Below are 18,554 nucleotides of genomic sequence, written 5' to 3' on the forward strand. Positions count from 1 at the left end.
TTATACAGGAATTCAGTAAAGTGTCAGGATATAAAATCAATGCAAAGAAATCAGTTGCATTTCTCTACACCAACAGCAAGACAGAAGAAAGAGAAATTAAGGAGTCAATCCCATTTACAATTGCATCCAAAACCATAAGATACCTAGGAATAAACCTAACCAAAGAGACACAGAATCTATACTCAGAAAACTATAAAGTACTCATGAAAGAAATTGAGGAAGACGCAAAGAAATGGAAAAATGTTCCATGCTCCTGAATTGGAAGAATAAATATTGTGAAAATGTCTATGCTACCTAAAGCAATCTACACATTTAATGCAATTCCTATCAAAGTACCATCCATCTTTTTCAAAGAAATGGAACAAATAATGCTAAAATTTATATGGAACCAGAAAAGACCTCGAATAGCCAAAGGGATATTGAAAAAGAAAGCCAACGTTGGTGGCATCACAATTCCGGATTTCAAGCTCTATTACAAAGCTGTCATCATCAAGACAGCATGGTACTAGCACAAAAACAGACACATAGATCAATGGAACAGAATAGAGAGCCCAGAAATAGACTCTCAACTCTACAGTCAACTAATCTTCGACAAAGCAGGAAAGAATGTCCAATGGAAAAAAGACAGCCTCTTCAATAAATGGTGCTGGGAAAATTGGACAGCCACATGCAGAAAAATGAAATTGGACCATTTCCTTACACCACACACAAAAATAGACTCAAAATGGATGAAGGACCTCAATGTGCGAAAGGAATCCATCAAAATCCTTGAGGAGAACACAGGCAGCAACCTCTTCGACCTCAGCCACAGCAACATCTTCCTAGGAACAATGCCAAAGGCAAGGGAAGCAAGGGCAAAAATGAACTATTGGGATTTCATCAAGATCAAAAGCTTTTGCACAGCAAAGAAACAGTTAACAAAATCAAAAGACAACTGACAGAATGGGAGAAGATATTTGCAAACGACATATCAGATAAAGGACTAGTGTCCAGAATCTATAAAGAACTTAGCAAACTCAACACCCAAAGAACAAATAATCCATTCAAGAAATGGGCAGAGGACATGAACAGACATTTCTGCAAAGAAGACATCCAGATGGCCAACAGACACATGAAAAAGTACTCCATATCACTCGGCATCAGGGAAATACAAATCAAAACCACAATGAGATATCACCTCACACCAGTCAGAATGGCTAAAATCAACAAGTCAGGAAATGACAGATGCTGGCGAGGATGCGGAGAAAGGGGAACCCTCCTACACTGTTGGTGGGAATGCAAGCTGGTGCAGCCACTCTGGAAAACAGCATGGAGGTTCCTCAAAATGTTGAAAATAGAACTGCCCTATGACCCAGCAATTGCACTATTGGGTATTTACCCTAAAGATACAAATGTAGTTATCCAAAGGGGCACATGCACCCGAATGTTTATAGCAGCAATGTCCACAATAGCCAAACTATGGAAAGAACCTAGATGTCCATCAACAGATGAATGGATCAAGAAGATGTGGTATATATACACAATGGAATACTATGCAGCCATCAAAAGAAATGAAATCTTGCCATTTGTGACAACATGGATGGAACTAGAGCGTATCATGCTTAGCAAAATAAGTCAAGCAGAGAAAGACAACTATCTCCCTGATATGAGGTAGTGGTGATGCAACATGGGGGCTTAAGTGGGTAGGAGAAGAATCAATGAAACAAGATGGGATTGGGAGGGAGACAAACTATAAGTGACTCTTAATCTCACAAAACAAACTGAGGGTTGCTGGGGGGAGGGGGTTTGGGAGAAGGGGGTGGGATTATGGACATTGGGGAGGGTATGTGCTTTGGTGAGTGCTGTGAAGTGTGTAAACCTGGTGATTCACAGACCTGTACCCCTGGGGATAAAAATATATGTTTATAAAAAATAAAAAATTAATAATAAAAAAATAAAATAAAAGTAGAATTTAAGAAAGAAAAGGAAAAAAAAGATATTATTTAGTTCTGGACATCTCTGAATAAAAATTTGAAAGTATAAAGCCAGCTGACACTTAGTCCGACTGAGTATGGATTTTCCTTCAGAAAACAAAAGATACGTTGGAGAGAGAAAATGGGTCTAAGTTTCTTGCTGGGAAAGAAGGCAGATAAGTCAGAATTCTTTCTAGGAAAAAGAAACTACACAGAATAATAGCAGGTTGAAGGGGCAGATTTCTCACTAAACAGAACTCAGTCTCAATCTCAGCTCTGCTCTTGGGTAGGTTTCAGAGTGTAGTTGATTTAAGTGTAAAATAAACATGGTATTATTTACCTCATGGGTTTTTTGGTGAGTTTTAACTGAGGAAAAGAAGTTAAAGCACATCGTAGTAATCCCTCAGAAAACTGAAGACACAAGAATTAGTAAGTAAAAAGCTAAAAGCTATGCTTTGAGTTTCTTTGTAGTATCTTTATGTCCTAAGCACCCTGCTAGCTAACGACAACTGACAGTGTCTAGAACTTTGTGTGGTGGATGTGGAACGTGGAGGGCCATGCACTCTCTCTCCTTCATTCCCCACCATCCCCGTGGAGGTTTTATTCAGTCCCATCCCTTAAGTCCTCATTCACTCTGGGATCACTCCAGCCCAGACTCATTTATCCAGCTGCATAGTTGGCACCTCCATCTGAATGCCTCATACTTCTTATATGTAATATATCTAAAGCTGAATTCCCTATGTTCCCATGAAAACCTGTCCCATCAGCAAACGTCTCCATATCACCTGACAATTTCTCCCTTTTAGTTTCTTAAGTCATGCTTTATTCCTCTCCTTACCCTACTCCCCGCATCCAATCAGCTAGCAAATACTGTTGTCTCTATTTTCAATTATACGTAGTATCCAAAGGTTTCAAGCCACTTCCGCTGCTACCACCCTGAACCAAAGCAGCATCATCTTTCTGGTGAATTATTGTAGCAGCCTCAGCCTTTTCCTCTTGATTTCCCCCTGTATTTGTTAAAGTCAGTTCTCAAGGCAGAGGCCTTTAAAATCCTTTAAAGTCATGTTATGTCACTTTCCTGAGTATAAGTAAGAGTTTTTACAAAAACCTACAAAGCCTCTCATGATCTGTTGTCTATTAACTGATATGACCACATCCCTTAATACACTTTCTCTCACCAACTCTAATCCAGCCATTCTGGCCTCCTTCTGTTCCATGAAATAGCAGGTATGCTGCTTCATTAGACTCATGCTCTCTCTAAGCTCATTCTTGGATAATTTGTTGCCTCCTTTGCTCAATTTTTGCTCATTCATCCTCAATGATACTCAGCCTATCCATAATTCATCCATTAAGTGACCTTGTAATTCGTATATAAACAAAGGCATCACTTTATTTATGCAGCCTCCCATGACCCTTTTATATTCCCCACCACTGTGTGTTTTTCCTATTTTTTTGTGCCATAAATCCCTACTCTAAAACCTATGAAACCTGTTTTTTTCACCATCATACATACCTCTGAATAGTACATGCCTTGCATATCACACTCAGTAAACTGTTATAATGAATTAATCTAAGTGCACATGGAACCCCACCATTTGTGCTAGAGTGGAATAAACAGAAGACGAGAGGTGTACTAGAAATGAGGTAGCAGAGAAAAGAGAATGGATGATGGACATAGATATTTTGTCTAGAACTTTGGACATAACATTACATAAAATAATTTTTATATAACATACGCTATTTGTAAAACAATGTGTTAGTTGGAGATACTAAGGAGTGGTGTTCTATACGAATAGAATAACTGGTTGTCTAAAAATCTTTGTGCAAATGATCCAGAGTGACAGCTAAGATTTATAAAACTTTTCTATGACATTTGAAATTAGGTTACCTCATCCATTGCCTTTTAAGACGGTGGATTTGACAGACTTAGAGATTTAGTGTAGAAAAATATTGAATGATTCTGAGTGTCTTATTGAGACATGTACACATGTACATACACATATGTACACAGCGTTTTACAGCATGATAAACTGAAATTTTTAGAGTAAATGTTTTGCCAACATTATTTGATGTAATCTCTTTGACAAAAATCTTACCATTACCATACAGACATCTTGAAGATATAAAAATGGATCATTACAAATGATAATCACATAAAACACCCTTAAAAAAAAAACATGGATAGTATGGTAACTCATATATGCTTGAGAGGTATTCTTGAGGCACGTTATTGAGATTTCAAAGATCTCATATTTTTAAAACATATACTTTAGCCAATATTATTCCAAATAAACAACCAACCACCTCTCTACCTCTCCCCACTCACATTTCTTTGAGTAATAGTAAGTTAGCTCAGATCTCCATAACCAAATATCCTGGATAGGTAATTTAGAAAGTGGGAATTTATTTCCAATAGTTATGGAGGCTGAGAAGTGAAAAATCAAGGTGCTGGCTGACTCATTTCTTCATAAGGGCTCTCTTCTTGGTTTGCAAATGGCCATTTTCTCACAGTATCCCAATGGCTTTTGTTTTTTCCTCAGTGCATATACACAGAGAGAAACAGGAAGATGTCTCTCTCCTCCTCTTCTGACAAGGCCATTGATTCCATCCTGAGGGCCCCATCCTCGGATTCATCTGTCCCTAATTACCTCCCAAAGTCAATACCTTCTAATAGCTAGAAATTAGGACTTCAACATAAGAATTTTTAGAGGATGAAATATTTAGTCCATAACAAATACTGTCCTTTCAATATTCAGTTTAGATTTTATGCTGTGAAAGTGTAAATCAATGTTGTAGGTTCATGATGTAAAAATGAAAAAAAAAAGGAGGAAGGAAAAAGCATAGAACTTGAGGTTCTATAACATACGTACACTTTCATCAGCCTCTGTCACCTGTAATTTTTAGATTAGTTATCCATTTTATTAAAATTATAGTTTCTTCGAAAAAGTGTTTCCCTAAAATCATAATATGCTGTAAAATTATTAGAAAATTAAGATATCCTACATTTCTAGAAGCCCACAAAGACAAAGCTTATCAAACTTTGAAATTTTTTTTTTTATGTTTGAGGAAGGAAAAATGGGTCAAATTTTAGCCTTATAGAAGTATAGGCCTGATTGTAATAAAATGCTAGAAAAAAAGTTCAAAGTTTTAAATTCAAATGAACTGAACATTTTGAATTTGTCTATGCATATTATTCTCAGGCTTGCTGATACTGTGATGTCCATCTAAGTCTGGAGGGGATGACATTAGTAAAGACAATTGTGAGATGTTTGAGATAAGAGAAACAGTTGAAGGAGTAAAGGCTCACACCACCACCACCAAAAACAATAACAATTTCCATAGTATGTGGCTCTGTAAGATTTATTTTTGTCTTAAATGTTCTTTATGATCCTTCTGAGAACAGTTTAATAATACCCTTGAGAAAGTATAACATTGGAATCAGGGACCAAAATTTTAGCCCTTAGTTTCCGTATGATTTTAGACAGGCTATTCAATTGTTTTGTGTCTTGGTTAAATGGTTTAAAGTCCTGAAATGCTTTTCTTTTTTTACACTTTAGGTTCTCCTTATGCAGGCTTGTCTTTCACTGTTACTCAAGTTTTAGTGTGGCTCCTTCAGTGGAAAAAGAAAGGGAGGTGAAAGGAATTATTGCCAAGTGTTATGTACGAGCCTAGCACGTGCATGAGTTGGTTCTGATGCATGGCAGTCACTTCCAAAGTCATGGCCAGTTCTACAGTCCTGGCACTGTGAGAGGTATATTGTTTTGAACTGAAGCAGATAGATACACAGACAACTGAAATTCAATGAACGTTGGCATATTAATCTTAGTATTTATCATAATGATTTTTTAAAGAGTATCAAGCTTTGTGCTACACATAAGAGGTGCATATGTGCTACATATCACATATATATATGTGATGGGATTTAATTATAATATACACATATATTGCAATTAAATCCTTACAAAGATCCATATTTTACAGATAATTCAATTTAGATTCAAGGTTATAAAATATCTTATCAAGGGTCATATACATACAATGTAACATTGCTAATATTTAAACTCGACTCTGTGTGACCTTGAAGTCTATGCTCTTCTAACCAAAGAGAAGAGAATGTGTGTCCACATGGACTGAAAGAGTTAAGAACCAGCACCATGGAGAGTACAGTAATGAGGGGGGGAAAAAAAAGTAGTGAATTAAGATCTGGCTAATATTAGTTCAGATTACCTGAGATTGCATACAATACACTTAAGGTGTCCTCAGTCCTTGAGAATGGTCAGCTAGGTAGAGAATATTACTCAAGAACAAGAAAGAAAGCTTAGGTGTGTTACCAGACTCAATTCCCAGATTCTGTACTTAATACAGGCTGGTTGTAAGATTTTAAGCATATTATTTTTGCCTTGCATTTATAAAATGGAAATGTTAATGCACTGACTTCATATCATGATTGTGCTAATTAAATGATATGGATCTGTGTAGCATTCCACTCCCTGACTGGCACTAGTGGACACGATGAATACGTCAGTTTGTTTTATTAGCATGACTACTGTTATTATCTTTATGTGATGTGGTTATAAGAGAGCATGTTTGGTGATACAGTGGCAGGATGGTGATCATCATAAAATGACAATGGAAGAGAATATGCTTTAAAATATAATCTAATATGGGCTATGATTGTAACCTGAAAGTCTAAAAGTTTTCTTATTACAAAATAAAGAAACAGCTTTCTAATCATCCCTGAAATCAATCATTTAGAGTTATTGTTTTTCTGGCTTCTTTTTCTTCCAGCTCTGGCTTCTGGGGGAAAAAAAAAAAAAAAAAAAAAGCCAAGCCCCATTCTCGTTTTGAAACTGAGATTGCCAGATAGCTAGGACATAAAAATAAATAAATGCTAGGAATGATTGAGTAATTCTGTAGCACTGGTCATAATAAACTAAGAAGAAAAAATATGGGAGCTACACATAGAAAAATAAAAATAATGTAATATATGATGGTATGAAACGTATTTGAGAGTTTGCCTGGGTGAAAGTTTTAGAAATAAGGTAAATTTTTAAAGGTCACTCTTTACCAGGTAATTTTGGGCCTAAATTTCCTATTCTGTGAATAAAGAATTTTGACCCTAATGTTGACATTTGAAATTGTTTAATTTGAGACACAGTAGGACATTTACACACTGAAAATTAGGGACAACTAGATGACTGCTTTTACAAAATGAACTGTACTAACCAGTTGCTTTTGCTAATTTACAGAACTTCAATTTAAAAGCAAACAAAAAAACCCCAAAAGTATCTCATAGATATGAATTGAACACTTATAAAATGGTTTGATTCATTTTAATTCTCAGTGTACAATTTGCAGAAAGCTGGTTTAAAGCAACTGCATGACTAATGTGTTCTTTATACTTAATTGTATTTATATAAATAGCTAAAAATTAGCTAGATCTTCTATTCCAAGTACACTTTCTCACAAATCATCAGGGCAATTTTTAAAAATTTCCTCTGTTTTAAGGCAAATTATAGTTTTCAGACACTTGTTACAGTTAATCTCTTTACATCTATCTATGCTTTTTAAAGATCTACATTGTTAATATTTTCTTAAATTCAAATTATGATCAATCTGGGCAGTAATTCTGTGACTATATTGAGGAATAAATTTTCCTTTTGTTGTAGTTCTTTGATTTTTAAAGAGAAAAATGTAATCACTAACGCATTTATACTACATATAATGATTTATTCTTCATTCTAAAATAGTACATATTTAATGTGTACTTTTTCATCATATCAAAGGAAATATAATTTTGTTATACAGCCAGTATTGTTTTCTGAGTTACTGAACTAAGCTGTAATGTCCAATGGTAGAAGAAGAAATGTTCATAACAGAAGACACTATTTTTACCTTAGCTGTCAAGGCTATGACCCTGAGCCCAGACGCTGAATATACTTTCATAACAAAGGTCATGTTGGATGCTTTTATCCCTTCTTGGAAGTTTTATTGCATTAAGAGGAACATATTCCCTTCGTGATTCATAACTGGGCTTATTTTATGACCATACAGACATGAGGTAAACAAACTGGCTTTCACTACCTGATTCTAGAAATAATGGTTACTTTAAATCAAATACTCAGAGCATAAGGTTTTCTTTCAATTACAGGATAAATCATCTAGCTTAATATTTAAATACTACATCCCTTTTATCAAGGCAATAAACATATTATCACAAATAATTTTCAGAAAAGCACTTGGATCAAACCACTCAATAATGAAGAAAAAAACACTAAAGGCTGACACAAGATTATTTCATGGTATTTCATCAATATTTAATTTTATCATATTCAACGTGAAATAAAGTGTAAAGGCGTAGATGTCATCAGATTCCAACAGATTCCAACAATTTGTACAGAAAAATTATCTGCGCCTGAAATGAGAGAAAATTTAAGTGGGACACTTGGATACCTTTTAATTTAGAGAAGGTAATATATGTCCATTTATCAATATATGTCCTTTCATCAATAAACAAGTGCTAAACTTTATGTTGTGTTTTTAGTAAGAACGCATGTGTCTATAGATTTCCCCTTTCATACAATTTTCCATAGTAAATTTATTCTCAGAAGCATAGATATATAGCTTTCTCTAAACTTATAAAATAATTACAAACACTAATTTTGCTTGTTAACTCTTAAATCTTTGTCTAATTAAAAAATTAATCAAATAGAAAGTATGTGAACAAATATCAAATGTGTTTTGCCCATACACATACTCTGCCATATATATCCTACACACACTATTACTGAAATGTGCTGACCTGAATTGATTCATATTTATTTGTTTGGGAGAGCAGAATTGCCTAACACCTCAAGTAGCTATTGAAATTTTAGAGATATGAAAAATACCTAGTAAAACTGATAATTAAAATAAAATTCTAAATTTATGTATTACGTTTATTATGGTAGAGGAGTTCAAGGCATTAGAAACTAAGGAGAAAAAAGAACCTCTGCTTGGAGAGATATCATGAATTCTATTATCTCTAGTAAATATTCTTCCTTATATAGATAAGTGGAAGAAGTCTTTCACTGAAATTGTTTCTTCCTTTTAATGGATATTCAGCTAGAAATACAAAGTGATAATATTATGATTTACAACTGTCCACAGTTGAGGGGGTCATGTGTCAGTCTATTCCAAACACAAGGAGCCTCATATTTTAGATACTGTATCTTAAGCAAGTCCATGTTGCCAAGTTGCCATGCTTTACTTGAGCAAGACAAACATTCCATACTAGCTATCTCATAAATTGGTTATATTGATACATATTTTCTTCAGTAATATTTGAGTATTATCTAACTTTGCTAGCTATTAGTTATAAAGTATATAAGTTCTAATCTTAGAAGTAAACCAGGAAGAGATATTGGTACAGAATACATTTTTACTAAATTTTAGGATATTCCCTTCTGTTCTGAAGTTCAGGGAAGGCGAGTTTCTTAGCTGAACTATGGGAGGGAGGTCAGTATTATAACTGGACTTTGACACTATATGATACAGCATTTCTATAAAATAGGGACTATATTTTGTATAAAAGATGTGTAAAAGCTACAGATGTAGAAACATTAAAATGTTAAAGTAATATAATCCACAACAGTTCCTAAAGTTACACATCTGTATTTTATTTTTAACTGGATAAAATTGTATTATAAATGTTTAGTCTTTTACTGGGGGATCTTGATTTTTTGTCTCTATACAGATAAGACACACATTCACACACACAAGGCTATTTTTTTAATGTATTTATTTATTTATTTTTTTGACAGAAAGCACAAGTAGGCAGAAAGTCAGGTAAAGAGAGAGAGAGAGAGGAGGAAGCAGGCTCCCTGCGGAGCAGAAAGCCCGATGAGGGGCTCAATCCTCGGACCGTGGGATCATGATCTGAGCCAAAGGCAGAGGCTTTAACCCACTGAGCCACCCAGGTGCCCCACAATGTTATTTTTAAATTGTTGTTTTGAGTGCTTTTTAAAAAAAAATGTATATATATATATATATATATATATATATATATATATATTAATACTAAACAATATCAATTAATGAAACCTTAAATATGTGCCTGGCAATGTATAAGTAATTTGCTACACCTGAATGAGTTATTTAATGGCATAATAGCAATGAATGAGTTTTAATTATGTATTCATGTCCAGTGTCCAGTACGGTTCATGACACATAAGCCTGGCTCATTACATATATTGAACAAATGAATACCTAAAGGATATCTAGGAATTAATTTTACTCTTCATTTATAAATATCATATAATTTATTGGGGCTTCTATCAATATTTGACAAGGCTAAATTATAAATGTAAGTATAAATAGAGATAGAGATTTAATGTATTTAACAATAGTGGTCTTGTTCTGGACGAAGTCCTCAAGATGGCAGCAGAGTAGGAGGACCATAGGCTCCTCTCAGCCCACAAACACGACGAGATAATTACCAAATCATCCTAAATACTCCAGAAATCTGCCAGAAGACTGACGGAACAAATTTTATAACTAAAGGGAGAGAAGGGGTCATTTGTCATTGAGGAAGGTAGGAAGTGTGGAAATGTGGTTTAGAGGAGAAATAGATCACAGCTTCTGCAGAGGGAAAGAGCTGTGGTCATGGTGAAGGGCTAGGCAGAGAGCAACACAAGGGGAATGAACAAATAGAACCTTTTCCCACAATCATTGGTTTGGAAAACAAGAGGAGCTGAATTTCATGAGTTCTCACAGCGGGACTTAAAACCTGGAATTTTAAAGGTTGGTGGATTTCGCTGGGATACAGCCAGATGGGGTACTGTCCTACTCCTGAAGAAGGAGGAACAATCCAGAGGCAGATAGCATTGAAGCAGGCATCTGAAGAAGGCCTGGGGCACACAGTGGGGAGATTATTTACTCTTTTGGAGAGGAGAACATCCCTGAGAGGCAGTGTTCCCAGAGATACTTCTTCAGGAACAAGGAAGTTGGTCAGCACCAGTTCCTTGTCCTGCCCTTCAGCACAAACACAGAGCCACCAAGACTGATGGGAGGCGGCAGCACAGTGCTGAGGTTGGTTGCCACCTTGCTTACACCAAGCCCACCCCCCTGCTCTGTTGAAACTGCCCTTCTCAGTTACGCTTGTCTCAGTTTCACTGCAGCAGGCTCCTCCCCAAGGAGGCCAACACAAACCCTGCCCACTCCAAGTCTCCCAACCAGAGTTTGGCCAGGCCTCCATTCTGGTGGAGTAGGTGTCAGATCTCATTCTACAAGTAGACTAGAGCACATCTAGTTAAAACTTGCCACATTCGGGCCAGGGACTAAACATTGCCTACATTGGGCAAGGAGAGCCTCTGTAGATGAATGGTGTGAAGAACAGAGCAGCCAAAACACAATAGCAGAGTACATACAGCACATACCAGAGACACTCCCTGAAGTGCCAGTCCCTGGGCAACACATGACTTCTTCATAAAGCCATTGCTTTCAGGAGCAGGAGACATAACTGGTTTTTCTAACACAAAGGAAAAGGCAGAGACTTAAACAAAATGCCAAGACAGAGGAATTAATCCCAAACGAAAGAATGAGATAAGGCCACATCCAGAGATCCAAGCAAAATAGATGTAAGGAACATGCCTGGTAGAGAATTTAAAGCGGCAATCATAAGGATACTCATTTGGTTTGAGGAAAAAATAAAAGACTTTAGTGAGACCCTTACCACAGAGATAAAAGAACTAAAAAAGACTCAATTAAGATGAAGAATCAATAAGTGAGATTAGAAACAGGCTTGATGCAATGAGCAGCCAGCTGTAGGAAGCAGAGGAATGAATTAGTGACTTAGAAGACAAAATAATGGAAAAATTCTGAAACTGAACAGAAGAGAAAATGAAGAATTATGCAACACAAGGATAGACTTAGGGAACTCACTGACTCCACCAAATGTAATAACATTTGTATTATAGGAGTCCTAAAAGAAGAGGGAGAAAGGGGAGCAGAAATTTTATTTCAAGAAATAATAGCAAGCACCGTCCCTAATCTGGGGAAGGAAACAACATCCAGATTCAGGAGGCACAGAGAACTGCCATCAAAATCAACAAAAGCAGGCCAACACCAAGACATATTATAATTAAATTTGTAAAATGTAGTGATAAAGAAAAAAATCTTAAAAACAGCAAGACAAAAGAAGTTCTTAATTTGTAAGAGAAAACATAAAAGGATAGCTGGAGATATCTCAGCAGAAACTTTGTAAGACAAAATGGAGTGGCATGACATATTCAATGTGCTAAAAAGGAAAAATCTGTGGCCAAGAATATTCTATCCAGCTCGGCTATCATTCAGACTAAAAGAAGAGATACAAAGGAGAGACAAAAAGTAACAAAAACAAGAAAGGATCTGAGAAAATCTCCAGAAACAATGACAAAACAAGTAGAAATGGCAATAACTACATACCAATTGATAATTACTTTAAATGTAAATGGGCTAAACGTTCCAATCAAAAGACATAGGGTATTAGAAATGACCACAAAAAAAAAAAAAAGAAAAAGAAAAGACCCATCTATATGCTGCCTACAAAATACTCATTTTATTTTTTTAATTTTAATTTAAATTTTAGTTTTTTTGAGATAGTGGAAGTGCATGCACATGAACTCATGAGCAGGGGAAGGGCAGAGGGAGAGGGAGAAAGAGAATCTAAAGTAGGCTTCATGTTCAGTTTGGAGCCTGACTTGGGCTCAATTTGATGACCTTAAGATCATGACCTGAGCTAAAATCAGGAGTTGTACACTTAACCAAATAAGCCACCCAAGCACTGCAAGACTCATTTTAAACCTAAAAACACCTATAGATTGAAAGCAAGGAGGTGGAGAAGCATTTATTATGCAAAGGGTATCAAAAGAAAAGTCAGAGCAACAATACTTATATCAGACAAACTTGACATTTTTTGTTCTTCTATGGTTTTTATTTTGCTTTGGTATCATTGTAGTACTGATTTCATGGAATGATTTTGAATAGGTTCCCTCTATTCCATTATTTAAGATTTTGATAAACATTGTCATCAACCATTTTCTTCAAATGTTTGGTAGAATCCAATGAAACCATGTAGTCTTGGGCTTTTCTGTGCTGAGAGATTTTTGATTCCTAATTCAACTTTTATGCTTGTTATTGGTCTAAGAATATTTCCTATTTTTTGGATTCAAGATTCATGATTCAATTATGATAACTTCTGTGTGGGTTTTTTGTTTGTTTGTTTGTTTGTTTTGGTAATTATCAGATTTTTTTCCTAAGTTATCTGCTTTGTTATTATATCATTGTTTATAGCAATTTGTTATCATACTATGCATTTTTGTGGTTATCTGTTGTATTGTTTTCTCTTCCATTTCTCATTTTGTTTGTTTTTTCCCCTTAATGTCATTAAAGCATTGCCAAATTTATTTTTTTAAAAGACTAATCATTATTTTTTTAATATTATGTTGTTGTTTATTCTTGTCTCTATTTATTTCTGATTTTTCTTTTTTATTTTCTTCATCTAGTAAATTTCAGGTAAATCTCTTCTTTTTCTAGTTCCTTGTAGTATAATGTGAAATTGTTTATTTGAACTTTTTTTTCTTAATATGAGTTTACAGCATAAATTTCACTCTAAAATTTGTTTTTGCCATAGGCTTTGGAATACTGTATTTTTTTCTTTTATTTTGAGACATATTTTGATTTGCTATTTTATTTCTTATTTGGCTCATTGCTTGTACAGTAGTGTGTTGTTTAGTATTTATATTTTAATATTTAATATTTACAATGTAGATTTCCAGCTTTGTTTTAGTGTTGATATTTGGTTTATATCACTGTGGTTAGAAAATATAGCTAGTATGATTTCAGTTTTCTTGAATTTGTAATATTCAAATTTATGTTATGTCTATTTTTATGTAATTTAACCAAGGAATTCTTCAGTGTGTAGTCAAAGAAAATGTGTATTCTATTTTTCTTGAATGGAATGTTTTAGATATATCTTTTAAAACCATATATTCTGAAGTATGCTTCAAATAAAAAATGGTCTTGTTGGAAGGAAAAAAAATAACTGAGGGTAATCATTTAAAATAAATCATATCAGAAGGGAGGTAGATGGGGGATAGATAGGTGATGGGGTTTAAGAGTACACTTATGATGATGAGCACTGAATAATGTATAGAATAATGTATAGAATTGTTGAATCATTATATTATACACCTGAGACCAATATAAAACTGTATGTTAACTATTATTATAAAAAACTGTAAAACTTTTATTTTAATTAAAAATAGTATTTTTTCTTCTCAGATATTATTTTCTAATATTAAAATCAGCCTTATTGCTTTCTACCATTTAAAGTTATATTCAAACTAGCCAGGAATTTTAGATTCTTGACTAGGCTCTTTGTCCTATTTCTATGTGTAAGCATTCAAGAGATGTTGCTAAATTTTAGAGCTCCTACTTTAAGATCTATTTTAATGTACCATTGTTTTAACTCATTACCTATTTTTTTTACACTGAGCGTACATTTTAAATATAAAGATCTGCTTTCATTTTTTAATTTTGGAGTAAATATTAAATTTTTTTGCAATTTTATGATAGCATGTTGTGTTATGCTGTTTTTCTTAATAAACACATCTTTTAAATTTGGGTTAAACTATCCTATGGCCACTTCATTTTGAAAGATCTGCTTAAAAAGTAAATTTGACTTTGCTAATAACCTCTGGTAATTCATCTATAATAGAACTGTAGTAAAAATATTGTCAAAGTGATTGTCTTTCATTCTTATAAAAAATAATAAGATAAAACTAATAACACTTTTGAAGATTAATTTTATCAAACGATATAGACAAAAACAGGCAGTGCATATTCTATTTAAGATCATCTGTGTATTTTAATCGTAGTGGGGAGAATAATAGTATTCTAAATTACTAAAACAGTATTTTCTACATTATTATTTTTTTCTTGGTGACTGTGCTTCTGTTTCTGGATTTTGAATTGTAAAGTGAATTCACTTAGGTATCCCAAGGGTGATGAACCTTTAAGACAAAAAAAAAATATATATATATATGTATATGTGTAATATATATATATATATATATATTACACATTAAAAGTAATCTAATTGGTAATTGGTAATAAGTATAAGAAAAACCCTATGGGCATCTGGGTGGCTCAGTCATTAAGCAGCTGCCTTCAGTTCAGGTCATGATCCTGGGGCTGTGGGATCGAGTCCTGCCTCTGGCTCCCAGCTCAGTGGGGAGTCTGCTTTTCCTTCTCCCACTCCCCCTGTTATATGTTCCCTCTCTAGCTGTGTCTCTCTCTGTCAAATAAATAAATAAAGTATTTTTTTTAAAAAAAGTATAGGAAAAACCCTAAATTATCAGGTTAACCATTTTTAGTAATTTTGAGAACTTTTTTAGATCTTCTAATTAGATTAGGCAACACCTTTTCACAAATTTGACAACTGAAATTCATATATTGATGACGTGCTTTTTCTGTTTAGATTTTTAAAATTATTTTAATAGATATAATTAACAGCCCTGTTTTCTAAGTGATAAATATGAGAGCTGGAATGTTGGCAGGTTTTGCAAAACTTCTAAAGTAGCCGACGTCGATATAGGACATATTATTTACTTGCCAAGACTTAATATTTAAATAATTTAGCTTCATCAGCTTTTATTAAGTTCTGCTATATCATGCACACTCTGAGAAGGACAGAAATGTATTATTTACACAATAAATACTGAAGAATATGTACTCAGTACAACAAATTATGCTACATATAATGAAAAGCTAATGAACTATTTCCATTCTTTAGAATGTTTATACAGAGTTTTCCAACTCTATATAAAGCAGGTACGAGTTAATACACAGAAAATTATGGCAAAATTTGTGCTATATGCCAAAGACAGATGTTCAATAAATAATCTGTAGCCCTATAAGATGTGTAAGGAAAGAGTATGTGGCAACGGAGATGATCACAAACATCATATAAAAGGTAGCACTTAAAAAGAACCTTGAAGCATGGACAGAATAGGAATTATTAAAAACATTTTCCTTCAAAAAAAAAAATAGTTTCCTTTCCTTCAAGTCAGTCTCATGGAACATAGGATGCAGTTTTTGTCTCCGGCTCCTTGTTCAACTTTAATGGACTTGCATAATATTTTCTAAATAATTTTTAGGTAATGTACAATTGTCATTTTGAAATAATTTCACTCCAAATATTCCTTTATTTTAAAAGAAACATATAGAGTTGGAGTTTAAAGAAATATTACCACTCATCTAAATGATTATTTGTTCAGTGATGTCATGATTAAGATGCAAAAAAGATCAATTTTGCTTTTTTTGATTATTAGTTTTTATTTATTATCTCCCTAAATATGTGTAGCTTTAGGGTGTCAAGCACAATTTTTATATTCTAACCCCAATACAAATATTCCTTGCCACAGTGTGTGACAAAAGGAGTGCCATGAAAAAATAAAGTAATCTGTGTTTTCCAAATGCATTCAGAATAAATCCAAGTTCCTTATCAGGGACTGCAAACTTTTTCCCCCAGTAACTTTACACTTCTTGTCTTTTGGCTGGGATGCTTTTCCTGAAAAATTTAGAAACAGATAACAGTTTCTCAAATGCAAGAGATTATAAATAAGTTAGTATGGTTGGAGATAGTGAGTGTGGGAAGAGACCACATTTTAAGGAATTCTTAGATATTGTGTGGAAACTTGTAGACTTTGCTAGCATTTTGTAGTAAAATTAATTGGAGTTTCCCAAAAAGGACATGATCAAATGCTGTTGAGAAGGATGGGAACAAGATGACTGCAATCTTAACAAAAACAGGTTTAAGGGAGTGGATTGTGCCAACGTGTGATTTAAAATAGGAACTAGAGATGCGTGTATGGAAAAGTAATTTAAGAAATTGTGTTCTGTAGGGAAGTGAAACTGGTAGCTACAGGGTAAACTGAGATCAAATGAGATTGATAGTTTATGGTTATTATTTGTTTTCTTTTGCTTCACTTGGTTTCCATTGAAAAATTCTGGAATATTGTATTGGGCTCATGTGAATGTCTAGGTGAGAGAAAGAGAGAGACCACAGACAGACAGAAACTAAAAGAAAGAGACTGAGAGAGACTGAGCATGTAGCAGGAATAGTAGACACTTCAAATATTACCCACAGAGGATAGAGATGAGGTTCCTAATTAAAATAAAGATATTTTCCTTCGATAGAATCAAAAATATGGGAAGAAAGGTAGAGAGGGAAAAAAAAAAAAAAAAAAAAAAAAGAAAGGTAGAGAGGGTGGCTACAAGTGCATTTAGGTTTGGAGATCTGGTGGCAGGAAAATAAGCAAGTTTTAATGGGAAGAAGGTAGAGAGGGTGGCTACAAGTGCATTTAGGTTTGGAGATCTGGTGGCAGGAAAATAAGCAAGTTCCTCTAATGATTTCCATTTTCTCAGCAAAGAGACAAATGTAACCAGCTAGGAATCACAAAAGAACAGAGCTTCTAAGGAGTAAGAAGAGAGAGAAGAAGCTACAAAATCATCATGTTGATGCCAAAAACTAAAGTTAACTAAGGAAATAATGCTAAGGTTGTCTAGCAGCATTGTATGTACCATTTGGATTCCAGGCCATGATCTGAAGGCAATCAATAATTACATATATATGTAGTTTTTTCTTGGATAATATTGAGTACGCTGCTTTCCTCCCTCGATCTCTATTTGGATTTCTCTAGCCACCTCAAATTAAAGACCACTTCAAACTTAATTACTATCTTCCTCCAAATGCATTTCATATCGAACATTCTCTGAGAAAATGGCTCCCGTAGTTCCTGGGCAGTTTAAGCCAAACACCTCAGAGTCATCCATAGGGTTTCCCCTCTCACATCTGACCATGAAATATACCGTGAATCCTCGTTGATTTTACCTCAGACTGATCACCTGAATTCACCTACTCTCATCTATCACCACTGAAACCACTCTTGTTACACAAGGGTCTCTTTTCTCTTGTGCAACAGAGGCAAAGGTCCGATTGCCTCCATCCCTGCTCCTCTCCGCTCCGTTACCCACAGTGCTACGCTGTGATGTCTCAAACATCATTGTCATCCTAGTATTTTCCTGCTTAAAATTTTATCATGACCTCAAATAATAAAACCTGTAAGGTGTGGTCTGGTGTCCTTTTCCCTGTCTAACTTTATCTCTACCACTTTAATTATACTTTCATACTTACCAATTCTTCAGTTTCTTCTATCTCCTTATTTCTTCCCTGTTTTGGTCCTTTGCAAAGAATTTGCCCTTCTAATGCAGTTTAATACGCTCCGATTGTCCCCCAATGTAAAATGGATATGCTTCCTTTTTAATTTTTTTAACATCTCAACAAAGACAGCTTCCTAAGGAAGTCTTTTTTTGACATCCCAATCTAAATTAGATGCCAATGTTCACTTCCATGCTCTTTCTTTTTTTTCTATCATAACATTATTTATAATTAGTCATGCAGTACTTTTAAGACTCACAAAGGCAGAGCCATTTCTATGTTGTTCACCTCTGTAATCTAGTACAGAGCAAAATTTTTGGCCCATTACACCTGCTGAAAGCATTTTGCTGAACTACTGACCA

General features: G+C 34.4%; 1 protein-coding gene across 1 annotated transcript in view; it reads left to right on the forward strand.

The window, feature by feature from the left end:
- Positions 1-18,554, forward strand: part of EPHA5 (EPH receptor A5) — a 273,566-nt gene that overhangs the window by 80,422 nt on the left and 174,590 nt on the right. The gene's annotated exons all lie outside the window — the stretch shown is intronic.

This window comes from Mustela nivalis (assembly GCF_964662115.1).
Source record: "Mustela nivalis genome assembly, chromosome: 4".
NCBI classification, from domain to species: Eukaryota; Metazoa; Chordata; class Mammalia; order Carnivora; family Mustelidae; genus Mustela; species Mustela nivalis.